Here is a 26827-nt window from a genome sequence, read left to right on the forward strand (position 1 = left end):
ATATTGAATCTGAGGACATCAAGATTGTGGAATATGCAACTGAAAAGTGTTCTGATCAAGTATTACTACACATAAAATCTCGAGCAGTTAAGCAAACGATCCTCAATGCCACTGATGAATTACTGTTCTTGGGGTTCGAGATCCCCACCGAACCCCACAAGCGAAACTCTGAAGAGAACGATTTAAGCGCATTGGGGTACTCAGAGGCAGTAACTAATGAAGAAAGGCAGGAATCTCTCAGAAGTATGATGACTTGTCAACCCTAAAATCCAAGAAAAACCCATGGATCAAATGCCAGGGACAGAAGCACAGGAGATGATTACGGTCATCAAAGACAATAGCCATGAAATACGGTAGCCGAGGAAACCTGTGTGTTAATTTCATGGAACACAAGGGGCTTTCAGCATCTATTTAATGACTTCGCAGTGAGCCTAAAAAACAACTTTGCGATTTGTCTACAAGAGACATGGCTCATGTATTTAAACCCAGCAAGAAAAAATCACTTGGGTCGGCCATATTCAGGGTTACTAACAATGATAAAAATGAACAACTGGTGGTCAGTCCTTGAGTCAAAAAATCCTAACTTGTTTTTGCAGGGAACCATATTGGAGTCAAGGGAACCCAACTTTGATGAGTGTTCCCATTTGTTGTTGCTGAGCTGTTACTGGAACCCTGACATGATTGTCGCAGAATGGTTTATCAAATCAGTCGCTACCATAATTGATGAATACATGGAAATGTATATAAATCTATTGATAATAGTTTGTGGAGACTTGAGCTGTTCTTGGTTCAGGAAAAAAAAGAAGCTGAAAATCAACATCCCAATGATGTGGAATGATCTTCATCCTCGAGGACAAAGATGGAACTCTGCTCTTCAATGCGGAGACTGCTCAATGCTAAATGGTAATGTGAAGGGTGACGTCCCAACAAACTTCACTTGGAGCAAAGAACAAAATCGAAAAATCTTAGATTATATCTGGGCTTCAAACAATCTATCCAAAAAAATAGTTGAGCTCCAGGTGCTTTACGAGAACAAAAACGACCATAATGTGCTGCGACTCTCTTGGTTTATGAGGAAAACTGTCAAAGTTCAGTTCTATGATGAGCCAGTAACAGTAAATTCTGGAGGCAACAGATTACGAATTCAAGATCATCAAATACAAGAACTAAATGATAAACTCTTCGACGAACAAAATAATGACATCAATTATGCTTCTCTGCTATTACAATATATGGTGAATATGTCACGATCAGGAGTTGAAGGACACAAGCATAAACACATATACAGCAGCGAGGTGCAGCTTGATAAAAGAAAGCTTTGCAAGGACATCAGACATCTAAAAATAAAATAGCCCAAACGACGAAGTGGAAGAAGCAATAAATAATCGTTGCCAACAATTTCAAAATTGGCAAAAATCAAATGCCATAATTTGAGGCCAAGAAAGAGGCGAACATATGCTGAAACTCATTGCGAAATACAAGTCAAGAGAGGTCTGGGCAATATTGAACAAGGCAAATTCAAAATGTCATCCCGGCATTGTAAATCAAATTTCAGCTGCCGAATCAGAATTCTACTTTGGGGTAGTATATAAAAAAACAACGAGACTGGAGTCTGCCGGTACAACCATTTGTAACAAGTCTTGGAATGTACAAGAATCTGCAGAGGACATCTATGACGCCATCAAGCACCTGAAAAATGTGTGGCCTCCTGGTCCGGATGGCGTCCCTAATATGATGCTAAAACAGAATAAGGAGAGCTGGACATTGTTCTTTGAAGCTTTGTTCACAAAGATCGCAGCACTTAAAGCTGTCCCGAGTTCCTGGTTGAAAGTTGTGATTTTCCCGATCTTCAAGAAGGGCAGTCGGGCAGAGCTGTCTAACTATCGCCCGATTGCCCTTCTGGACACGATTGGACAGGTCTTTGCATCGTTCCGACAACAGAAGTTAGCGCACTGGGCAGTTACTGCGAAAATGTGTGACGACCGGCAAACTGGGTTCACAAAAGGAGTGGGGAACGAGGTGAACCTTTTGATATTAAACATACTCAAACTTGAAGTGATGAAGGGAAACAAAAAACTATTCCTGGCATTTGTCGATATGAGTCAAGCATTTGACAATATTAATCGAGATTTGCTGTGGCAGAAGCTTTCTCGATGGGAATGTCCAGACGACTTGATGGCCCCTGTGCGTGCCCTACATACAGATACCTCTATCCGTGTTCATGTGAACAAAGAAGGAGAACTATCAAATGAGATAAGAACTGGAAAAGGTGTAAAGCAGGGGTGTCCATTGGCAGCACAGCTGTTTAAGCTTTTTATAGCTGACATACCTGCAGATCTGGACCAAGCCCAGTGTTTCCCTCCATAAATAAATAACCCACTAGTGAGCTGTATATCCTACGCCAATGATCTGGTACTGTTAGATTGTACTCAGATAGGTCTTCAGCGCCTGCTAAACAAGTTGCATGACTATCTACAACAAAACGATCTTGAAATAAAGACATTGAAAACAAAAATAATGACAATTGGCTCTCAAGCGGGCTAAAAAACAGAAAGTTCCGATGGTATGTAGCAGACGAAACCATCTGCAGGACCCCTTCAATAAAATACTTAGGAGTGGTTTTTAACACCTCGATCCGTGGTACCAAAACTTGACAGATCGTATGATAACATTGGCTCTCCATGGCACAAAACTACACAGAGACTATGGAAAATTCTCGACTCATCCAATACTGACTTTTTACTTACAAAAAGTAATACCTACAGTAATATTTGGTGCTGAGGCAGGGTGGAACCTTGACCAGAAGATATGGAGAGTGCTTGAAGGCAAATTCTGGCGTAAGGTCCTGAGAATGCCTCAATATGTTTCAATAACATCATTACGATACAAACTTGCAATAAATTCACTGTACAATTCAGAGTTATGGAAATCTTTAGCAATTATGAGGAAAATGTGCCTTGTCCAGCCGGCTCCACCGTATCAGATCCTCTCAAGTGTAAGAGAAAAACCTCAAACAGGTCTACTAGAGAAATGGAAGACTAAAATGGAACAAGTACTAGCAGCAGCTGATATAAAAAAAGAACTGCTAATTGCCTGTCTGCAATTGCCAACAAAAAAAAACGGGAAAAATGGAGCTGGATTGTCAACTTAGAAAAAAGAGGAAATTTACAATCTGCTCTCGACCTTGGTTCTAGTGGAATTAATCTGAACAAACAACCAAAATATCTAGTAAGATGCCCATCAATACATCACAGAGACCAGTTCTTAAGACTAAAACTAAATGCACTTAAGACTAAAGAGATGATGTGGTTAAAACGCGACAAAAACACAAAAGATGACTGTTGTCGCCACTGTAAGCAACATCCAGAATCAACAAAACACTTGTTAATCGAATGTGCGGCAATCGCAACAGTGAGATTTAGACTATTGGGACGGTTTGCTCAAAAAAAGAATAATATGGAAGAGTGGTGGTTGCACGTGATTACAGGCAACAACATCAAACTCACATGTGCGGTGGTTGACTACATGGATAAAATCCTTGAATTGATTGCGTAATAAGAGTTGGAATCGAATACAAAAGTGAAGTAAGAAGACTAAAACTTGAACAATGATAGCCCTCGAAAATCAGTACCGTGGATTTAATTTGAATTGACATATGGTAGAAAGTGATTGGATTTATTTTTCTTGCTACTGACTGGACTTTGACAATCCCTGTATATCTATATATTGGTTTGAATGATGTTTTTCCTTTTTTTTTTCTTCTTTTGTTAACGGATGAGACGACGAATGATGTTTAAGTTTAATTGGATGTAATAAACGTTTTGTAAAAAACTAACATTACAATAAAAAAAAATAATCGTTCACTCCATTAACTGCAGCCATGGAGTAAACACTGTAGGATGTTCTAACAAGCACCACACTCATGGCTGCAACAATGTATACAATACTGATGAACCCCACACAGAAGGCAACAATGTCAAACCTATTTGCACCCACGGCACATAGCTGTCGGTGCAAGGCCTCCATCCGTGCGTCGAGTGGGTTACGGGCTTACCACATGCAACACACCGGGGTGCACGCTATCTTACAATGTGCAAAGTGTGTGCAATGCACTCCCCTTCTGCAAATGAGCTCCCAGCAGTCACCATGGAAAGAGGTCTCCGCACCAGCTATCGTGCCGTAGCGCAGCTTGCCTGCATTCAGCACACATGGTAGTTGCCTGTGCAGAGACCCCGAGAATTGGCACTGTATGGACGGATACTGCAGGCACATCAATGTCTTTGTCCACCTATTGACGTAGCTCAGATGAACCACTTCTCACTCACCCACCCTTTCCATCCCGTCTTCCCACCACCACATGGCATACTCTATGCAGTACACAAAAGCAATACCTCATAGTGCAGTGCAGTAGTCATCACTGCGCGCAATGGACACTATGCAATCCTATGAACTATGCAGTTCACCCCTATCCACTTCTATGCACACACTATTTAAATATTGCACCCACTTCACACACTACAGTATCCTTGCACATAGAAGATGCACTTCAACACTCATTGCACACACTGCAGAACTGTTCACTCCATTAGCTGCAGCCATGGAGTGAACACTTTGGGATGTGCTATCAAGCATCACACCCATGGAATCAACAATGTATGCAATGCTGATGAACCACACACAGAGAAGGCAACCATGTCAAACCTAATGGCAACCACGACACATAGTGGTCGGTGCAAAGCCTCCATCCGTACATCAAATGAGCTTCGTCCTTACCAAATGCAACACACCGGAGTACCCGGTATCTTACAATGTGCATGTCATGTGCAATGCACTCCCCTTCTGCAATTGAGCTCCCACCAGTCACCACGGAAAGAGGTCTCCGCACCAGCTGTCCTGCGGTACCGAAGCTTGCCTGTATTCAGCACACATGGTAGTGGCCTGTGCAGAGACCCACGGATTGGCCCTGTACGGACGAATGCTGCAAGCACAACAACGTCTTCGTCCACCTATTGACATATCGCAGATGAATCACTTCTCACTCCCCCACACTTCCCATCCCTTCTTCCCACCACCACATGGCATAATATATGTTTTCAATGCACTCCCCTTCTGCAAATCAGCTGCCACCAGTCACCACGGTAAAATGTTGCGGCACAAGCTATTGTGCCATAATGAAGGCTGCCTGCATTCAGCACACATGGTAGTCGGAGCGAACAGGGAAATGGGTCAGCGGAGCGGAGCCAGAGATCACTAATTTCTTGAGACGTACATTTCAGTTCTTTGCAACAAAAGTACTGGTCGGAGTGCAACCAAAACACACAAAAGCACGTTTTCGGACCCAAGCCGCCGCTCCTGCCGCAAAAATTTGGTGAAAATCTGTCCAGCGGTTCGGCTGAAGCCCTGCAAAAAGTTTTTGCCCATTCAGTCTATGGAAAAAAAACATGTTTTGGGATCCCCCCTATAAATTCACCCTTACTCCCCCGCACGAAACATCACCAAACTTGCCGAAAAAATTCAGATCGGGCCATATACTTTTTTTGCAAAGTTTGGTGAGGATTTCTCCAGGGGGAGCAAAGTTATAAGCTGCCGAAAAAGTGGTCTTCCTATGGATTTAGCAACTTAACCATAACTACACAGCTGCTACTGCAGGCCGTGTAATTCTCTTAAAAAACTTTGTTAAAGGGACGTTATGGTTAGGTTGCACTAATAAAAACCTATGAAATTCAATGGAAAAACTTCTTAAAGGAACGTTATGGTCACAAGTAAAACCGAAAACCCCAGAAATTCACCAGTTAAGGTAAGCTAAGCAACTATAACTAACACCACCACTGTGTACTGCTAAGACTAACACCCATAACATCAAAGATGACATCACAAATGGCATTGATGACATCACTGATGACATCACATATGTGGGCCACTTGTTTTTGTTCAGTGACATATCTAGTCCCGTTGTTTTTGTCCACTGACAGTGAGAATTGTATAATTCGAAAGGTGATATATATGTTGACGTTAACCTTGTCCTATATTGTTAAGGTACTTTCCTTAGGGTTAGGTCTCAGCTCATGGTACTGTTATATGTGGCAATGAGTAGGCCTCAAACACACAATTCATTTGTATCATGATAATGAATTTTGATGTTATTGACATTTTCTGGCGATGTTGTTTCTTTTTTCCTTACTTTATTTTCCCTGTATGTGCCTCTGATTTGTATGCATTGTGGGTCGTCATATGTATTGTTTGTACTAACAAACGTATGTAGTAATTATTGAATTATAAGCTACTGATTCCATGTTTAACATTACTCAAAACTCTGATAAAGTAACATTAATTATTTTACTATCCAAAATTACCAGATTAAAAATGTTGTACTTCTATGGTACATGCTGCAGCCATTGCCCATGTGTATGTATGATTAGGTTCCTGTATTAACAACAAGGCTCCAATATGTTTTGTTTAGATGACTACATTCTTTACATTTAGTAGTTCATAATAGGTCTCCCGATCACACCTGACATATTGTTACCAACATTATAAACACAGCCCCTTGTAGGGACTTTTCATCAAAATCAATTGCATATGTGATGTCATCAGTATTGTCATCAAGGACATTTATGATGTCATCTTTGATGTCCTGGATGTTAGTCTTAGCACTGCATTGTGATGGCGTGAGTTATGGTTGCTTAGCTTACCTTAACTGGCGAATTTCTGGGGGTTTCGGTTTTACTTGTAACCATAACGTCCCTTTAACAAAGTTATTTTATTGAATTTCATAGGTTTTTAATAGTGCAACTAAACCATAACATCCCTTTAACAATACATTTTCAGTGAATTTCATAGGTTTTTATGAGTGCAACTTAACCATAACGTCCATTTAACAATGTTTTTTCAGTGCATTTCATGGGTTTTTACCAGTGCACTCTAATTTCCTACAACTAATATCATACTTACCCCAATATAGCAACAGTTGTGTACCATTTACAAAGTTTCACCTTAAAACTCTTCCATTGCCCAGATTCTAGCATCAATTTTAACACTTCTAAACACCTTTTGCAACTTTTTCGACAGTTTTCATGTTCTCAGATGTTCGGGGACGTCTGACTTCATCACTGACTTTCCGGACAGTGTCACGTGACCGCATGCGCCATTATGACGTGTTCACGAATATCGTCCGTACTTCGCGAATGGGTCTGTGCTTCTCGAACAGTAGGGAACTGCGTTTTCAGCTGATCTAGGAACTTTGAAGCTCCAGATTTACACTTGCACAGCTCTCTAATGGATACTTACTCATTACACATTAACAATCTAGCGCAAAGCACATACTTGGAAGAATATTAGCAAAACTGCTATTTATTTTAAAAATGGCATCAGCTATTGCCACCCCTCCTCCCAAAGAGCCACCAGCTGGAGGACCTACATAAAAAGCGCAGTACTTCAAAAGTTAAAGAAGAGAACCAAGAAGATGAGGTAAAGGAAGTGCCTACCTCTAGCACCCAGAGAAAATCATAGATGTGGCAGTTCTTTACCATTGTTGGGAATGTACCAAAGGCTAAAGCTACCAAAGTGAAATGCACTGAGTGCAACATTGTACTCAGTCATGGACTACCTGGACAGTACTCCTACGGGACCACCTCCATGCACCGCCACACCAAATCCAACCACCACAATGCTTTCAGAAAGGTTGTTCCTTTCTTACCAAGTAGTAGGCTGTCTTCCTCCACCTCACCTTCCTCAATCAATACTGTAACCATGCAGCCTACTTCTGTGGGACACAAAATCCCACAAGCTACCTTGCAAGTGATAAAAGAGCCTGTTGATCCATAACTTTCGAAGACAACAGTACCCGGTATATACTGCAACACACCACATTGCAGGAGGGAGCAATTTCAAAGTGCTTTTGAAGCTGTAATCAAAGAGCATGAGAAACAATGCCCCTACTTAGAAGAAACACACGGGCAACATCTTCCCCTGTGCACCTGCCCCTCCATATTTGTGGTTGGTGCCTCTTCCCTCATTTCCCTCCCCAGCTTACTTTCTGGCCTCTCCTGCAAAAAAAAAACACCAAAAAGGGTTCCTTTAAGAACCACCTTTTACAGTTAAAAAATAGAACAAAAAAAATCTTATAGACTCCATCCACTTTACATTTCTTATTAAAGTAGATAGACTCGATAAGATTCTCCCGTATTTCCATTAGCATTTTGTGTTATGTTAATGGGAATAATGGACAATTGTATACTAGAGAAAAATATAGAAAGACAGAAACAATTTTCTGTCCCAAATGCTTTTCTCTAGCATACAATAAGGACCATAATCAATTAACCTTTATAATTATCCGGGGTTTCCACAGTCCCCTTTCCAGGCCATGGATCATTAAAAGACCCAGATTGCACGTATACACCATTGCACAGGGCAGCCCTTCTGCTCTTTTTAATCTTGTTTCCTGCTTTCAAACAGTCACGCATCCATCCACCAATCACTTCCAAAAACTGTATATATAACCCTATCAACATATTAAGCTTCCACACACTAGCTGCCACTTAACAATCTTCTACACATCTTTTGCACCTGTGGTTCCCTTACATATACAAAAACGTGTACACAGTGCTCCTATAAATGCACATATCCATTGTGCAGTGAAAGAAGTGCATAAATAGAAGGGGCAGTGCTATGTGCAAGTGCTCATGAGAACCCAGGAGGAAAGTGCCTAGTGATGCCAAGGTGGGACGCCATTGGCTAACTACTGGAGCAGAGGAGTCCCAAGTGTGGGATGCATCTTAACCGTAACATCCCTTTAACAAAGTTTTTTCTGTCAATGTCAAAGTTTTTATAAAAGAAAATGTTTCATGGTGTTATTAATAATTCCTCTTTTCATATATATGAAAGAACTATAAACCTCCTTTAAGAAACATATTTTTTGCAACACATACTTATGTCTGTCATAATCAGCAGTGTATGCTGGGGATGCAAATCATTGTTCAATTGCCTACGGCATAAGGGTCCACCATAACCTCAGCCGAACCAAACCACCCCTATGACTCACTGCACCTACCCTGTATCATAGCTCAATGCCCACTGTACCCTAATAATGTAGCCAACGGCCAGTGCTCATGGCTTGCAGTCATGGCCAGCCTCCAAATCCATGTGGTATGCACTTCGGCCATGCCGCATTCTCCAATAAGCAAATTACAATAAACATTTCTCCTTGCTGACGGCCAGGCCCATTACCCAGACACCAATGTTATATCAATGTGTTGTGTACTTACATTTTCACACTTTCAAAAAAATCAAACACAGGACATATTTGCAATACCATTATTTGAAGTTCTTGCTGACACTCCTCTTGCATATTTGCTGCACTCCCACCCAGAGCTTCAACCGGTACCCACAAGCCGATTTTCTTTTCCCTTTCAAACCTATCCCAATTTTGAAAAATGTTACCACGTAGGCGGTCCCTGGTGGCCGTCAACTTTAACCCCATTGCTAGTCCGTCGTGGTCATGGCCAGTAGCTCGATTGTCAACATTGCCTTAGGCCATGATCCAGATAATCTGCCCACTAACCATGGCCACAGGCTATACTTCAGTCACCAAAGGTATAGCTCTATCTTTTGTACCTACATTATGAGACTTTAAAAAAAAATAAAACACAGACACATTTGCAAAACCATGCTTTCAGGTCGTTGCCAATGATCCTTACATGAATTAGCTACAAATCTGTGCACATATACGTACAGAAAATAGTCATATAACTTAGCCCCCACTTGACAAAATACTTTCAGATGTTGAACAAACATTCAAGGTTGGGTCTATAATCTTTCTGAAAACATTTGTCCACATTCATCAAACGGCAACAAAGTAATAAGCCATCTACAAATGTTGACACCCTGCCTCTAATTTTGTGTATCTAGGTATACAATATTTTTACAAACTGTTGTGCTTTTTGTGCAAATCCGTCAAATGGCACTACATTTATAAGCCTTTAAAATTATTTGGGACATCCCCTCTTATCTTGTTCGCTCACCACAAAACTAAACCAATCAGAGTCAGGTCGAGAATTAATTTCCAAAATTTCATGCAGTTTCATTGAGTGGTGCCAAAGTTATAAGCCATCCAAAAGCTGCTTTTTGCCAACCCTGTAATGCAGTACTGGGCATAGATGTCCGTGAACATCTGAGATGTTCGCGAACATCACAGGACTGTTAAGGATTTCAGTCAGGCGACACACACCTTGGTCTCAACCTAGGATGTAGCGCTCAATTGATATGCCTTTCTCTTTATTTTATGTGGATTCAATTTGACACTCCTTCATTTATGTTTAATTACGAACATTTCAGGACACCGCTTGTGTTCTTAGAACAGTTTCAACTTGCTAGCGAACAGTATGGACAGGTATAGTGTTCTTCAGGACACCTTCATTTTCGTTTATTTACGAACATTTCAGAACACCCGCGCTGTCCGCGGACATCTACATTAATGGGAAGTAATTACAACACTAAATACAAATTTAACTTTATTTCACATATGTTAATAATTTATGACAGAGAGGGTTTCTTCAATCTGTGAGATATTGTTTCACCCTTTTAATACTTTTTACAATTCCATAACTTTATACACGTGTGTGGATTATCACAAGGGATGTAATTATGCAAATTTGCAATGGCATCATGGATACTTTCCTTATAATCCCCAATTATTTGAAAGGGACAGTGAGCTAAAGACTTGGTAGAGTCTCTCCCAGGGGTTATTCACCCAAGAACAGGTCATTGGGCTGTGTTCGTGCTGGTAGAGAGATTCCCAGACCCCCCTTTGTATTCAATTTGGGATGGTACACAACTCGTATCACACCCCCTTTTTCAAATACCCCGGGTTACAATGGACCATGAACCAGGCTGGTTGGTGAAAATGCAATATTTATTTACTTTTGAAATTCAAAGGAAATCATAAAATTTTTAATATGGGGCAGCTATCACCAATGGGGTGATAATAACAATGAAAATGAAAGCAATGCACTTAATTAACCTTCTCCTAGAACATATACAAAGCACGCGTGAATAGGAGCACTTTTTGGATTTAGGAACGATAGCACCCATGTTAAGGTTTCCCCCTGCAATGTTCCCTCAACCCAGGATTCTAAGTGGATAGAAAGGAGCAGCAGGTAATCAGGAATAAGAGGCAGAAAACAGATTCAAAACCCGACCTTCCCCCACAGAATAAGAGGCATAAACCCTTAGCAAAGGCCTAAAATAACACTCAAATTTTACAATTAATTAATTAATGTGTGGTTGAATTATAATACACATATGTTTTATCACAATAGCATGTATCTTCTATCACTGGCAATCATACGGCAATGGATCAGCAAAAGGCATACAATTCGAAAATGAGTGGAAAATTGTGCAATTTTCTCAATTCCCACTTTAAATTACCCAAATGGTTTTTAATGAAAAACGGGTGAAATACTCTGATTTGGAGTATCTAGATATATATCAGAGGTACAACATAGAGATGAAACTAGGTCTCTAGCTGGTGAATTGAGAGAGGTCCAGGATGCAAAAGGTACCACAGCTTTCCCCTTTTTAATGGGAGATTAGTGGGTTGATTTTGGATCAATGGCCTTGCTGGGAATAGGATCAGCAGTGCTTCGCTTTGCAGTGGGTTCTGGAGTAGGGTCTGCAATGCTTTGCCCTTATAGTGGGGTCTGCAATAGGGTCAGCAATGCTTTGGCCTTGTAATGGGGTCTGGAATCTGGATGGAGCAGGTCAGGAACGCAGAGCAGGAACTTCAGGAAGAGTGTGTGTCTGGAGTCTTGTTAGGGACTCTTATTTATAATGCATAGTGACATCATCAAAGTATATGGCTGGGCAGGTTTAACTAAGCACACCTCTAACCGACTGGATTGGTCAGGGGTGCTAGATCCGCCTCAGTCTCAGCTGGTTGGATTTCAAGGGCAGGATGTTAGATTTATGATGTGAGTTTCACAATGTTCAAAAACCTCCCACAGTTACTTTAGCTAAAATCCAATTTTGCCACAAATGGTACATTTATACAGTTGAAGTCTTTTAGCAACTTTCATAAACAGGTTACATATTTTATGCAGACCATTCCACTACAACTCTCAAATCTGTGAGATATTGTTTCACCCTTTTAATACTTTTTACAATTCCATAACTTTATACACGTGTGTGGATTATCACAAGGGATGTAATTATGCAAATTTGCAATGGCATCATGGATACTTTCCTTATAATCCCCAATTATTTGCCATTTCTGTCACCAAGGTGTCAGTGAATTCTACAATGTCTCAAGTTATAAACCACAAAATCACTTTTAAACTGCGAGATTATCACATTTTTACAAAGTCCTGTTGCAGAGATAAAAGTCTTTACATTTTTTATTAATCAATACTCTTTGGAGGCAAATGTTCAATCTGTTCCCCATGTCTGGGCCTAGCTTCCAAGCTACCCCCCTTCAGGGGCAGGGTAGTCAGGGAGATTCCCTTGAAGCTTCCTGTAGAATTCACGAGGAAGTGTGACTTTCTTTTCACATGTCCTTGTCCTGGAAGTTCCATTGTCAGAGGGTTCAGCCTAGACCAGATTCTCTCCAACCTAATAATTATCACTGGTGTGTGAGTATCTACTGAGAGGCCATTTTGTTTCTGTCATCCTCTCAGCAGAAACCTTTTTTTTTTTAGCTGACATCCCCCCAGCAGCCACTGAAGTTTGATTTAATTGTATTTACTTTGGCTCTGAATTGTAAGAAAATCTGCTAAATAGAACCATTTCCTTCATTGTATTTTCACATCACAATCCCGATCACATTGCTTATCCAACATGCCCTTTTAAAATCTGGTTTTTCTGTCTAGATTCCCACATTGTTTTGCAGCCATAGTTAGTTTCTCTTGTAGGCAGGAGTTTGTACCACGTAACAACCACCACTGAAATGGACATAACCCAGATAGCTGGAGTTTCTTTGAACTACTGATCTTTGATACTTTGTAAAACAAAATGAACACGTTTCCTGTGCGAGTAAAAGTGGTAGTTTCTTTGTTGATTTTTCTCAGATTTGGTTTGACAGAGCCTGTCATTCAGGTGTCATGCTTGGTTTTGCTGAAACAAAATGGGATATAACTAGGCATGGCAGGGCCTTATTCATAACAGTAGTTTGAGGAAGAACAGATGAAAATAGCATCAGAGCAGCATTATTTTAACAGTAAAATACCCCCTTTTGAATGGGGGCTGGCAGCAAAGCAGCAGTGCTTTTTCACTCTATTTCTTTTGTATATGGAACACACTGGCAATCTCCCTCAGTGTGCCCCCTTGTCCCATCCTGCCCAATATGTGCTTGGCAAGATGATGCAGCCATCTTTTTGCTGCAAAACACAGTTTTGAGGCCTTGGTGCTCACAGGAGCCAGCGCAGCCATGTTGATGTTTCTGCTGAGATGCAGCTTGGTGATGTGGGGAAGCACTGCTGAGTGGGTAAATATTTCCCACAAATCCCCCCGACTCTTCTGAGATTCCTTGTCGAGGGAGAGTAGGGGAAAGTGGGATTCATCACATTAGGTACACAGGGTTTATCAGGTATGAGTCCTTCCATCATCAGGGAGCGGTTCACCACGATCCTCTCGCTGTCTCTCGTTGGAGCGTAGAACGACACCCACAGCTTTCTCTCGGATCTTTCTTTATGGTGTTGAGTGACACCCCCAGATTTTCTTTTATTTCTCCCCTCCAGGTTGGCGGGGAGGTCCTCCTTGGTCTTTGAATAGGCGCAACTAGTACGAATCTATTAAATAAATAAGAACTGGTTACTTTATTACTAACTGCCTTCCAATAGGGTTGGCAGCAGTGGGACATGCATGCATTCAATAATGCCAATTGATAATGAAGAAAAATACTCCCTGTTACATAATTATACCTATAAATCTATCTCCTTCTCGTTCTTTTGCTTCAGATGTCTCTTTAGCTGATTAATATGGACCCATTTCTCATCTGTCAGTTTTCCTTTGGGGATGCAGATTCTGTAGGAGACATGTGAAATTTTATCTACAATTTCAAAAGGACCCTGCCAGCATGGCAAAAATGTACGCTCTTTGGTCTGGTTCCTTTGGAAATTGTACAAGTTGACCCTGTCTCCTACCTGGTATTCCTTTTTGATCATTTTTAAATCATATTGAGTCTGCATACCCTCTGCAGATCTTTCCAGACTCCGGGGAGGGTACGCAAAAGCATGTTGGAGGTGTTTTCTTAGATTCTCAACATACTCATGAGTTGTGGAGGCATTTATCAGTGTATGCTCTTGGTTTCTATAGAGCAGATGCTGAGGTAGGACCATCCTTCATCCAGTCATCCAGTCATCAGCTTAAATGGAGACACCAAGCAGTTATCGGATGTCCCAACTTGGTCCAGAGTCTTCCACAAACTTTTTTAGAATGCTCACAATGGTTTTATTGTACCTCTCAACTCCACCACCAGAGGACAGCGGTATGCAATCTGAAGTTTCCTTTTTACCCTAAGTATCTCCCACATCTTTGTCATCACTTCGTTGGTGAAGTGACTACCCCGGTCTGACTCAATCCTTTGGGGTAGGCCAAAACGATGTGGTTGATCATCAGGACAGCTGCTGTTTCTGCCTTACAATTTGGGGCCAGGAGGCATTCCACCCATTTGGTAAACGAGCATGTTACGGTTAACATGTACTTGTTCCCCCTAGAGGAGTGAATCACAGGCCTGATGAAATCTACTTGTAAATCTGACCAAGGCAGTGTCATCCCCCTCTTCTGAAGGGGAGCTCGGTATGTGAGTGATGTTGGCTGAAATTGCGCACACACAAGACACCCCTTCAAGCATTGGTCGAGATCCTGCCCCATGTATGGCCAGTATGCAACCTCCCGCAAGAAGTGTGAAACCCCTGATTACCAGCTGTGGCCGCATCATGGGCGTGACTTAGCATCAGGCTTTGGAATGACGTAGGGACCACCCACTGGTCACAGCCAGATATGGATTTCCTTATCAACAAACCGTCTTGGATTTGGAACATTTTTGGACATTTCATCAACACCCAGGTCCTCTTTGCTCATGTAATCGTTATCCGTCAGAGGAAAGTTCGCAGGGACCCAATAATCGGATCCCCTTTTTGTGCCGTGATTAAATCAGCATCTGGGGTCTCCTTACTCCACTGGGCAGTTGAGAGTTCATTGTGAGCATTTGTCTGGGTCCTAGTGATAGCAGTGACCTGGATTTCCCCCAACAGGAACTCGATCTCAAGGAGATCCCCCTGGATGACTCTGGTTTTGGCCAGCTGATCAGCCAGGTCGTTTCCAGTTTTGTCTGGCCCCTCTATTCTTGAATGACCCTTAATCTTTGTCTAATATATGGTCATCCCACTAGAGGTGACCAGATCATCAATATTTTGAATTAGCTTTCCATATTTCAGCGGTTTATTGTTAGCACATAGCATGCCTCTGGTTTTCCAATTAACCAGGTGCTCCACGAACCTGTTCCGGACATAATCTGAATCGGTGATCATGACCAGTCCGTGGAGTTAGTGTTGGACGGCAGTGAGGATGGCCTGATGAACTGCCATCAACTCTGCCACCTGACTACTACGGTGACCGATTTTGTACCCAGCGGAGGGTCCCGGGGCATCATTCACCCAGGCATTCCCACTGCCGGCCACCAGTTCCTTTTCCCTGTTGTTTCTCAACATGGTAGGAGCACCCGTCCACATGAACTGTGGGCATTCCCTCACACTTGTCTTCTTCATAGACTTTGTGTGGGGAATTCAGGTACGCCTCCATCTTGTCCTGGATTTTAAGACTTTCGTCCTCGAGACAGTTTTCTCTGGCACAATCATGCAAGTCAGCCAGACCATGCGCGAGGGGACTCTTCTTGTTTTGGCCATATCTGACCTCCCCAGGAAAGCCTTGCATTGACAGAATCCAGGAAGTAATTCTGGAATTACTCACATTTCCAGCATGGATTGTGTCACTTTGGAGGTATTGCACAGGCTGGTGAGGAGTCTCCACTATGATGTGTTCCCCCTGGATGAACAGGCAGTCATTTTTCAATGCCCACACCGTTGCCAGGCGTGCCTTCTCACAATCGTTGAATTTTTTCTACACAGAGGATAAAGTCTTGCTTGCATAGGAGATTACTTATTGACCTTGTCATGCTTTTGATATAATAGTGCTGTCGAGAACCCTGTCTCCAAGAAGAACTCCTTGTTTTTGACGGTGTAAGCTAGACAAAGCACTTGTGAGAGGCTTCTTTTGAGTTGCTTTACTGCCTTGTCTTGTTCTGGACCCCACTCCCACTTGACCCCCCCACTTCAACAGATGTTTCAGGGGTCTTGTGATCTCTGAGTAATCCTCAGTGAACTTCCTACTGTAATTAGTCAGTCCAAGGAGGCTTCTTAGTTCCTGCAGTTTTGTGGGGTCTTTAAGTTTTAAGAGTGCTTCCACTTTCACAGAGGCGACAGAGACCCTCAGGAGTTATTTCATGTCCCAAGAAGTTGACACGGGTTCTGCACCACTGTGACTTTTGGAAGGATAGTTTTGCTCCAGCAACCCTCAACTGTGTCAGAACATAACGGATTTCCGCTATGTGTGCCTCCACAGTTGAGCTTTTTATCAGGACATCATCCACATAGGCCAGGTTACCCCTTTCGCCCAGGTTGGGCATGACCTTATGTAGGAAGATGTTGAATTTGTTGCTGGAGTTGATGTATCCGAAGGGAGTCCAGGTTTACTGCTGCCCCCCGAAGGTAAAGGCCAGCTTGTATTGGTCCTCCCTACTGACAGGCACGGTTCAGTACCCATTGGTCAGGTCAATGGCAGTGTATACCTTTGACCCCTGGATCTGGGCCAGCCCCTGGTCAATGTAGGGGAGAGGCCATCGGGACATGTGGACCCATTTATTCAGTCCCTCAGGTCAGCACAGAGTCTCCACTGGCCTTTGGGATTAACCTCCCCAGCACCGGATTATTAAAGGTGCTGTGGACTGGACGAATTATCCCACGGGACACAAGGTTTTTGATGATTTCTGTCAAGGACTCCATGTATGCGTGCGGCAAACGGTATTGCTTCACAAACACTGGAGTCATTCCAGGGTCCGTGGGGATTGTTGTTGTATGGATTTCAGTGCAACCACAGTCATACGAGTCACCCGCAAAGAGATCTTGGAAATATAAGGACACCTGTTTCAACTTTTGCTTTTGCTCCGGAGTCTCACAGGCATCAGCTAGGTTGACTCACTATTCAACCATTTGCCTGAAGCCTGGAAATACTTCCAGTTTTGCTATCTCAGCGACCTCCTCCAGCATTGGTGGAGAGGTCCCTGGTTAGAGTATTGACCTGGACAGAGGGTTTCAGGTAGGAGAGGCTGTCATTGTGGACCTGGAAGATCACCTCCTCCTGCCTGATGTCACAGGTCACCTCTTCCTCACCGTAAGGGTAGGAAGAGTACACCAGGAAATTCCCCCCTTGCTGGCTGAAGATCCTTTCTGGTGTTAGGTCATTGTCATTATCATTGTCAAAACAGTCATTGGGGATTGGTCCTATCAGTTCATTACCTAGATCCATGGAAAAATGTCGGTCATCAACCACCATTCCAATAATGGTGCCTGCACCAAGAGTGATACTCCTAGAGTCGCTGTTATCCATCAATATTGGAATGGTGTTGTGTTCTACATTGACTAATGGTGTTGGGTTTAACCCCAACTCTTGCTGTTGGAGATGTGCATAGAGGTGTACATATGCGCCAGGATTTTGCAGTTTCTGTCCTGTTTTAATTTTTAATTCAAGTGGGAATAGCCGGGTCCATCCTGGGATGGTGACCTCCTCTCCAATTTGAATTTACACTGCATACGGCAGTAATTGGGCTGACCGAAATGCTTTTTCTAAATCATCAAAGCCCATGGGATTGGCCCCTAGTCGGGACCAGGCTTTGTAATTTATCAGGTCCAAATTAATGGCAAAACTATTTAGAATGTCACTGCCCAAATAGAATGCAGCAGGGACATCTCACACAACCCAACAATTATGTTCTATGCTTTTGTTTCCTATATACATTTAGAGCATACACCTGCTAGGCAGGAGATGTTTGGAATTGGGAGTTTACAGGCCCATTTCCCACTTATCGATCAATTTAAATGTGGGAACGGCTGGATCCTTTGGGAGCTGCCTGAATGTGGCTTTGCTGATGAAGCTCTTACCGATGTGCACGCACACTCGGACGAGAACAGACTCCTTCCCCTCATTTAACTGAATAGGAATGAACAACTGTTCTCTAATTTTCTGAATATCAGCTAAACTTTGAGCTGGTTTCTCTGCACTTTTGACTATAGGATTGGGGTTTACAGATTGTGAATCAGTATAAAATTTCAAATTATTTCCTTCCAGTGTGGAATGCCACTTAACACTGGAGGGAAGGTTGATTTTCAGGAATGGAGAGGAGCTCCCATCACCAGTCTGTTGTCCTACCGCAATTACGGTCAAGTCAGGTATTTGATTGTTCTGGAAGGAAACTCAATATGATCAGGTTTTGGTTCAAACATGTGGCATGTGCCATTTAAACTAACATGGTTGACACTCTGTTTCAATTTTATTGGCCCGTTAGTCTGAGTCCAGAGGACCTTATTTACACAGTCTATTAGGGAGGACAGCCTGCGCAGGATGTTATTCCCTAGTAGACAGGGTGTGCCCTCTGGAGTCACGACTATGGCCAGGTGTTTCACTTTGTGTCGCCCAATTTCTATTTCCAAATCCACAGTCCCCTCAACAGGAATTTCATTCGTGTCAAAGTTCTGGAGTTGTCCAGGAAGAGGGGTGAGAGGGCTCTGGTATCTCTCCCCCTTCCTGAATTTAGCTGCTCAAAGGCCCTTTTTGACAGAAGAGTGGCTTGTGATCCAGTGTCCACCAGTGCCGAAAATGTACATTGCCCTTGCACCTGGACCGGGGCATAAAATCTACCCTCTTTCTCCTCAAATGGGCAATGATAATGTGCACTTTGGGCAAGCTGGCTGGTCAATTTCCTTATTTTTGATTCCGACACAGGGGCAGTTTGGGCATACTTCTGTGTTGGAGTTTGGGAATGTGAAAGAAAAATTTGACATTCTGATATTTGGGGAGTTTTGGGCTCCCTTTTTTCTGATTCTAGGCTGCTCCCCTCGACCCCCCTTTTTGGAGGCAGTCACCAGAATTGATTCGGGAAGTTTGCGAATCCAATTTTAATGCTTGATTTCCTGGATGCTCATTCTGGTGTTCCAGGATGGGCAATTCTGAATTACTTCCCATATCCACTCATTCTTCATTTAGAACTCTTGGGATCCATTTTTCTTTGGGCGGAGTTCCCCCATCCCTGAAGGAGAAGATGGTTTTCCCAGAATCCTCTGAGGATTCTTCCCCTTCAAACTGGAGGACACTAACTTCCTCCACAAAATGGGTCTTTTTGCTGTCTTTATTTCTCCTACCCACCCTCTGTTCCCTGGGTTGCAGATTTTCGGGGGCAAGAGATTTTTGTTCTGGTTCCTGGGGGTCTAGCGGCTTTTCACAAGTGTAGAAGGAAGCTTCCTCTAGGGCTTTACACCCCCCTTTCCCCTGTGCCTCCTCCTCTGGAACCAGTGAGTTGTCAGGGTTCTCTCCCCGTCATTGTTCTGGGATGCCAGACCCATGGTTTGTGGGGTTGTGAGCCACCATGTTCATCTGAGGGTTCTGTTGAACCCTCAACATGTGATCCAGATCCTAGGTAAGGTTCTGGACCGTGCGCTCCAGTTGGGACACCCGTTCCGGCTGGTATGGGGTCTCTGTTCAAATCTAGGTGGGTCACGGGAAGGGTAACTATCCTTTCTCCCGTAGTACCCTGGATATTGTGAATTTTGGTAACGCTCCACGCTTGGCCCCCCTCTCCCGGATTAGGTTGTCTGGTTTCCTGAAAGCGGGAAAAGAAAGGAGGGTTGTCCTGCAGGTTGGGGTTTTGTGAGTACAGTGGGAAGAAACTTAACCCAGCATTTGGGGGATTACTGCCCTCCTGGGGGAAGTTAGGAAGGAAGTTTCCCGGGGCAGTACTTAACTGATTGGATCCCCCCTTGGGCTGGGGGAGTCCATACATACCCCAAGATTGGTCGGTTGCCCTTGTATCGGTGATTGATATAATCAGGGGAATTAGGGGTCCCATTAGTGGGATTACCTCCCTGACTGCCACCTGTTTGTGATTGGTCTGAAGGCCTTCTGGGTCTCTGATTTTGCTAATTGTGTGTAGGTATATTTTTAGGCTCCCCCATCTCTAGGTCTAAAATGGGGGAAACCTTCACCTCCGCCACCTTAGCAGCAGCAGGGGTGTTGGCTGGTTTGGGATTTTTGGGCAGATTTTCTATTTTCGGCAGGTTTTCAGACTTCATAAATGCAGGTCACCTGCTCTATGACCCAGTCCAGAGATCTTTTCTCCTGGAAGTCCCTCACCAGCTGGGTCATAATATACTTTGGGAGTCCATGAAAGAAGGTAGTTATAAACTCCCTGCTATCCGTGTGCACCCTCCTGGTGGTTTGTGCAAAGGAGCATTTGAGCTCCTGCACAAATTCTCGTGGGGCCTGATCTTCCCCGCACTGCAGATTGTAGGCCGCTTTGCGATCCTCTTGGGGGTTTCTGTGGGGGGAAAAGTGTTTCAAGATGGCTGCCCTGTAGGTGGACCACCTTGAAAGGTTCTGGTCTTCCAGTCCAGCAATGAAGTTGGAGTACTCAGGGGAGAAGGTCAGTTTAACATGCAGTTCTGGTTGTCTTTAAGGTGAAAAGTGTCCATCATCTGCTCATAGAGTTCCAAGTGTTCCCAGACAGAATATTTAGCGTTCTTGTGGTATGGGGTCATGAAACTCCTAATGGCCTTAATCTGCCTAACAGGGTCTTTTGTCATAACTCTCTTGAGTTTATTTACCTTGTTTGGCTTAGTCACCTGAGTCCACTCACCCTCAGACTCAGAGGCGCAGCTACTTGAGATCCCGTCGTGATCATCTAGACGCTCCCTGATTCTGTGAGCTTGAGAGGGGCTTGCAGAATGGTGGGGCCTAGTTTCTTCACTCCTGCGGTGCACAGGAGAGTAGTCTTCTGACTCCTCCCTGTTCCCAAGGTTGGTGGAATATTCCTCCCACTCCCCTGGTTGGCTGGTGGTCTTCAGGATGCTCTCCTGGGACCTCTTTTCCTGTTGTTCTTTGTGCAAATTGAACCAACTGGTCCCTTTGGAGGTAGTGCTCCTGTAAGTCTGATTCCCTGACTTTCTCCTCATAGGAAGTTTCCTGGTCAGAGACATCAGCCTTTATATTTTTGTACCTGTACAGAGACGCCCTTCTATCCGTTTCTGGGGGGCGCTGACCTGTCAGTTCCATCGTGCTTGGCTTATTAAATTCTGATAGCCTTATGGTTTCCGGCTCATGTGAACCAGCAGCCATGAAGTCAGCAGTGCACAAAGGATTAAATGGGTGTGAGTCTCTTAGTAGAGAGGTCATCATACTATGATCAGGGGTTGCCCTGTCCCTCTCTACCTGTTCGGGGTCCCTCCAGTTTGTATTAAATCTAGCACCCTCTTTCTCCAACCTCGCTAGTTTTTCTTTTTCAGCCCCTATCTCTTGATAATATGCAGAGATCTGAGCCTTTTGTTCGGCTATCAGGGTTTTACTGGCCTCTATGACCCGCTCTTGTGCTGCCACTTATTTTTGAAGCCCATCATTCTCTTCACAGAGGGCCTCGTTATCTCTTTGTGCCCCCTGAGCCAATTTTTGTTGTAGGAGACTCACCTCCTGAGTTTGTGCATTTTTGGTTTGGGTGTTCTCTTCCAGAGAACCTTCTACCCGTCTGGCGTGCTCCAGTAGATTCCCATGTTCTGTCTTGAGTTCATTTAGTTTCTGGAAGCCTAACTCACTTCCCTGTAATTATGTTATTAATTTGCTTACTTCCTAGCATAGGGCGTCTTTCTCCTGATTTAGGGTGCCTCTCTGTGCAGCCAGGTCATCCCTTTGTTTCTTGATGGTATTTAATTTCTGGCACTCCTCAAAAAATTCTGATTGACAGTGGAAGTCTCTCATAATTAATTTATCATTTTCCTCTTTCAATTTCTCTATCTGATCTTGTAGGGTAACTATCTGCTTTGCACAGACTCTATTATAATTTATTTGTTGATTTACTTCTGTTGACTCTCTTGCAGAGAGTCAACCTTTTCCCTACAGTCCTCTTTCAATGCTCTAATTGGGTCTCTTGGTCTGCATTATTCTGCTGTTGGAGCGCCAAGTCCTCTTTTAACTTTATGATGTAATTTCCAGATTCTACCTCCAACTCTTGGCTCTTTTGTAATTTTTGTTCTGCTAAATTTAGATTGATCTGGATTTCATTTAACAGATTGATTTTAGCCAGAGTTGTATTGTCCTCATGCTTTTCCCGCATCACTCCCATGTGAAGATACACGTAGACCGTGATTCTAACAATTTTGATTTGCTTCTCTTTAATTTTTGGGGTCATATATAACTCACTCAATGCCTGGTGTAATAGGCTGCCGTCCGGTCCAGGTTCATGGCGGTGACCTGTAGTGTTATTTCGGCTAGCCAGACATTTTCTACTTGTTCTGGCCATTCACCTCTGACAAATAGCTTGTGCAGAAGGTGCTCCCTAGCCATATTAATTTCTACTGTGGTCATTTTGGACATGTTCTTTCTTTATTAATGTATTTATTTATGTAAGGGTAACCTGTATTATATTGCTTTCTGTCTATTTTGGGGTTGATTTAGCTTAAATTATTAGACACAGGAATGGTACTTAGAGTATTTGTTTTTGGGGAGGCGCTTGTACAGTGTAACTCAGTGTTCCAACTAATCAAAGTATCACTACCTTGCAGGTTAGTCTGCTGTGTTAGACTGTCATGGGTGGCAATCAAAACCCAAATCCCGGCGACGAGCCCCCAAGTTTGTTAAGGATTTCAATCAGGCGACACACACACCTTGGTGCTCAATTTAAATGCCTTTCTCTTTATTTAAAGTGGATTCAATTTGGAATGGTACACAACTCGTATCACACCCCCTTTTTCAAATACCCTGGGTCACAATGGACCATGAACCAGGCCAGTTGGTGAAAATGAAATATTTATTTATTTTTGAAATTCAAAGGAAATCCTACAATTTTTAATATGGGGCAGCAATCACTAATGGGGTGATAATAACAATGAAAATGTAAGCAATGCACTTAATTAACCTTCTCCTAGAACATATACAAAGAACACTTTTTGGATTTAGGAAAGATAGCACCCAACTTAAGGTTTCCCCCTGCAATGTTCCCTCAACCAACAATTTATACAATTCTAAGTGGATAGAAAGAAGCAGCAGGTAGTTAGGAATAAGAGGCAGAAAACAGATTCACCTCCCCCAACAGAATAAGAGGCAAAGGCCTAAAATAACACTCCAATTTGACAAATAATGAATTAATGTGTGTTTGAATTATAATATCCATATGTTTTATCACAATATCATGTATGTGCTATCAGCGGCAATCACAAGGCAATGGATCAGCAAGAGACATACAATTCAAAAATTATTGGAAAATTTAGAGCATGCAGCAGTCAAATGACACGTTGGAAAATTTGCAATTTTCTCAATTCCCGTTTTAAATTACCCAAATGGTATTTGATGAAAACGGGTGAAATACTCTGATTTGGAGTGCATAGATATATGTCACAGGTACAACATAGAGGTGAAAATAGGTCTCTGGCTGGTGAATTGAAAGAGATTTGGAAGGTAGAGTGAGGTTCGTTTTTAGGAAAATAGAGCAGTTGAAGTGAAAACGTTCAGCCTGATTCATGGAATTATTTGTGTGAAAAACGCAGATTTGCACGCCTTTCTGCCTGAACATCCCCATACTTCAAACAGGGATTTTCAGGCAGAAAGGCACGCAAATCTGTGTTTTTCACGCAAATAATTCCATGAATCAGGCAGTTTGGTTTTAAAAGAAAGGCAAAGGTTACTTAAAACTACATTATCTAGACTATATTGTTGAAGAGGAACACAGTAAGCTCCAAGGTTGATTTGCGAGGTCAACCTTGTCCCCCAGTGCTAAACCCCAACAACAAAATATATGTAAATTAGTTTGATTACTCCAAAAATAATTAAGGGCTTATAATTTACACCAGACAAAATTGAAAATAGATGGTGCTAGCACTTAAACATTAAGGACAGTATACAAGGATAATTCTAACAGTTTCAACAAGTTACCAGGTGTGGGATATTTTTACCATGCCGATGCACCCCTTTTCCAATGGGGAAAGAAACAGCCAAAAATGGATGCGCTAACCCCACAGCGCGAAAACATCTGTAAAATTGCGCATTGTTCATAAATCACAAAAGGCTGCACACCCCTGCCTCACACAGTCAAAGTTGGTGTAAAACAGAACTCACTGCAGAAAAATGCCAGTGGGTGCTGTACATGAAGCAAGGCCACAGGAGTGAGCTAAAAACCGAGAATGCCCTTTAAAATGCAGCTTCCCCAATCAATTTCAACCTTCAAAGTGCTGTTTTGGCACTAAATTCAGTCATTTTCCAAGTGAACTATTGAAATTAAAAGTGTGATGAAACCACAGATCCTCCAGTACAGTCAGAAGAAACCGGGCCTCACTGACTGACAACAGTTAAGAAAAGTATTTCATGCAAAACAAATCCCAGCACTCAAAGACAGAATAATGCTGAGTTAAATGTGTGTATGCTGCAAAGGAAACCCTGATGTAAAATGCTCAGATTAAATGTGTTTTTTCTCAGACGAAGTGCAAAATTTGCCTGTTTAAAGCATGTTTTTTGGCAAGGGCTTAATTCCTTTAATTGGCAAAATCCATGATAAACTCTGTTAATTTTATATCTTTTAAATAAAAGATGATAGGTGAATCTAAAAGTAACCCAGTAAAGTTAACTGGTTAACTCTGATTGGACAGTGCCCAGCCTGGGAAAGATGACACTTCATGTTGACACTAAGCTGCTCCCAGGAACGCTTCATGGATGCTGGAGGTTCCCACATATTCAGACAATGACCTCATTAGACATTCGTCTTTGGCTGACCCAAGGACAAAGGAAGGCTTGGACACCCATCCTCCCAAAGGAGGGGCAGGATGTGGAGGAGGTTTCTCAGTGAACTTCAAAGGACTGGCCATTTGCTCACTTGGGAAGTAAGAAAAAAAAACTGGCATGGATTATGAAAGGAAATTACTTATTTTGCCTCAGAACTTTGACATTTAACATGGCAGCCAAAATAAGTAGACGAGTGAAAAATACATACTTATGAATTTGAACTCATGCTAGACATTTGAAGATTTGGTAGGAGTTCTTCCTACATAAGGAACCAAAGATACACCAAAACACTGATTGCGCCAAAATGATTGATGCTGCAAATATGATATTGTATACCCAGGTTCTAGGGGGCATCGCCCAGATGTGTATTCAATTAGGAATTGTAAGGCCAAACTATTATGATTAAAATTTATATAATTCCACAGAATGACAAAGACAGCTCTCACAGAGATGGGAATTGGATGCCAGCATAACCCATAAGATATGTAATACATGTGTCTGATTTGAGTAGAGGGAATAATTACAAAAATGTGTATTTATGGGAAAGTTAAATTGTGGTTCAAATCAATGTGGGAGTTCCTAAATCGTATCATAAAATATGACAGCTCTTTCTGGCTTCCAACCAGAACAAGGCAAGTGCCTTTCACCTCTTACAGCCGTGGGGGTGTGGTTTGAAATTCTACCCATACCATAAACTTTGTGATGTCACTTGGTAGGATAAATATAGGAACTTCACCAAACTGCTTCCTGACCACATCTTGATTTCCGTGCAGCGCTTTGTTCCCAAACTCTTCATCCTGCAGCTGATTCCAGACTTCTTTGCAAACCCAGGCCTTAGCATTTGCTGAACTCTTTTTAGCTATGCCCAAATCCAATCATCCCAAAACTTCAGGGAAATAATTCTGATCCAGTCTGGCTTGCAACCATTCAAGCTTGCCTACTGAACGCGCAATCCCGCTAATCTACCATGTCCAGTGACCAGAAGGGCCAATCCAAATCCAGTTTGAGGTGCAGTCCGAATTGACCAGAACAGCACCGCTGATCATCCCGCCAGAAGTGCCCTGCTGCCGGTAGACCTGACCTAATCCGATGACCAGAACCCTGACTGTCCAATCTCATTTTACAGTGGACTGTAAGTATTAACAGGAATCTTAGTAACCCCTAGTATATTTGCATTGTCCTATCCTAATCTCAACCTATCCCATCTTTAACTTCAGAACCCTAATATTGTCAGATCCATTCTAGTGCTGATATTTCTCATTGTTTCATTAAACCATAACCCATTAGTGATTTGGATTAAATCAAGTAATTCCCATACAGAACGGAAATCAGAGTATCATACGTGAAGAGTTACAGGCAGCCGTGTGTAACTGTGGAGATTCACGGGTGGCATTCTCTTTTTCATAGTCATGAATATAGTTTGAATAAACCCAATCTATCATTGTTAAAACTGCATTTCTGCTTTTCTCTGCTCTATTTTTTTTTCAAAAACGCCTCTCTCTAAAACTTCCATAATTTCTTCAATTTTATAAATAGAAACGTAATTTCGACTCTCAGTTAAACCTAAGACGCTTAGATACATCCACAACTAAAAACTGCATCGCTGCATCGCGCAACAGTGTTTTTGACCCGTTTTTATTCAAAATTGCATAGTGAAATTTTACTGCGAAATTACATTTTACAAAAGTTCTACATGTGTCTTTTCCCATCCAAAGTGTTTCTTAACTCCCATTCTGATCCAAAGTGTGTA

The sequence above is a fragment of the Ambystoma mexicanum genome, chromosome 8, assembly GCF_040938575.1.
Source record: "Ambystoma mexicanum isolate Mex_15411 chromosome 8, UKY_AmexF1_1, whole genome shotgun sequence".
In the NCBI taxonomy this organism is placed as follows: Eukaryota; Metazoa; Chordata; class Amphibia; order Caudata; family Ambystomatidae; genus Ambystoma; species Ambystoma mexicanum.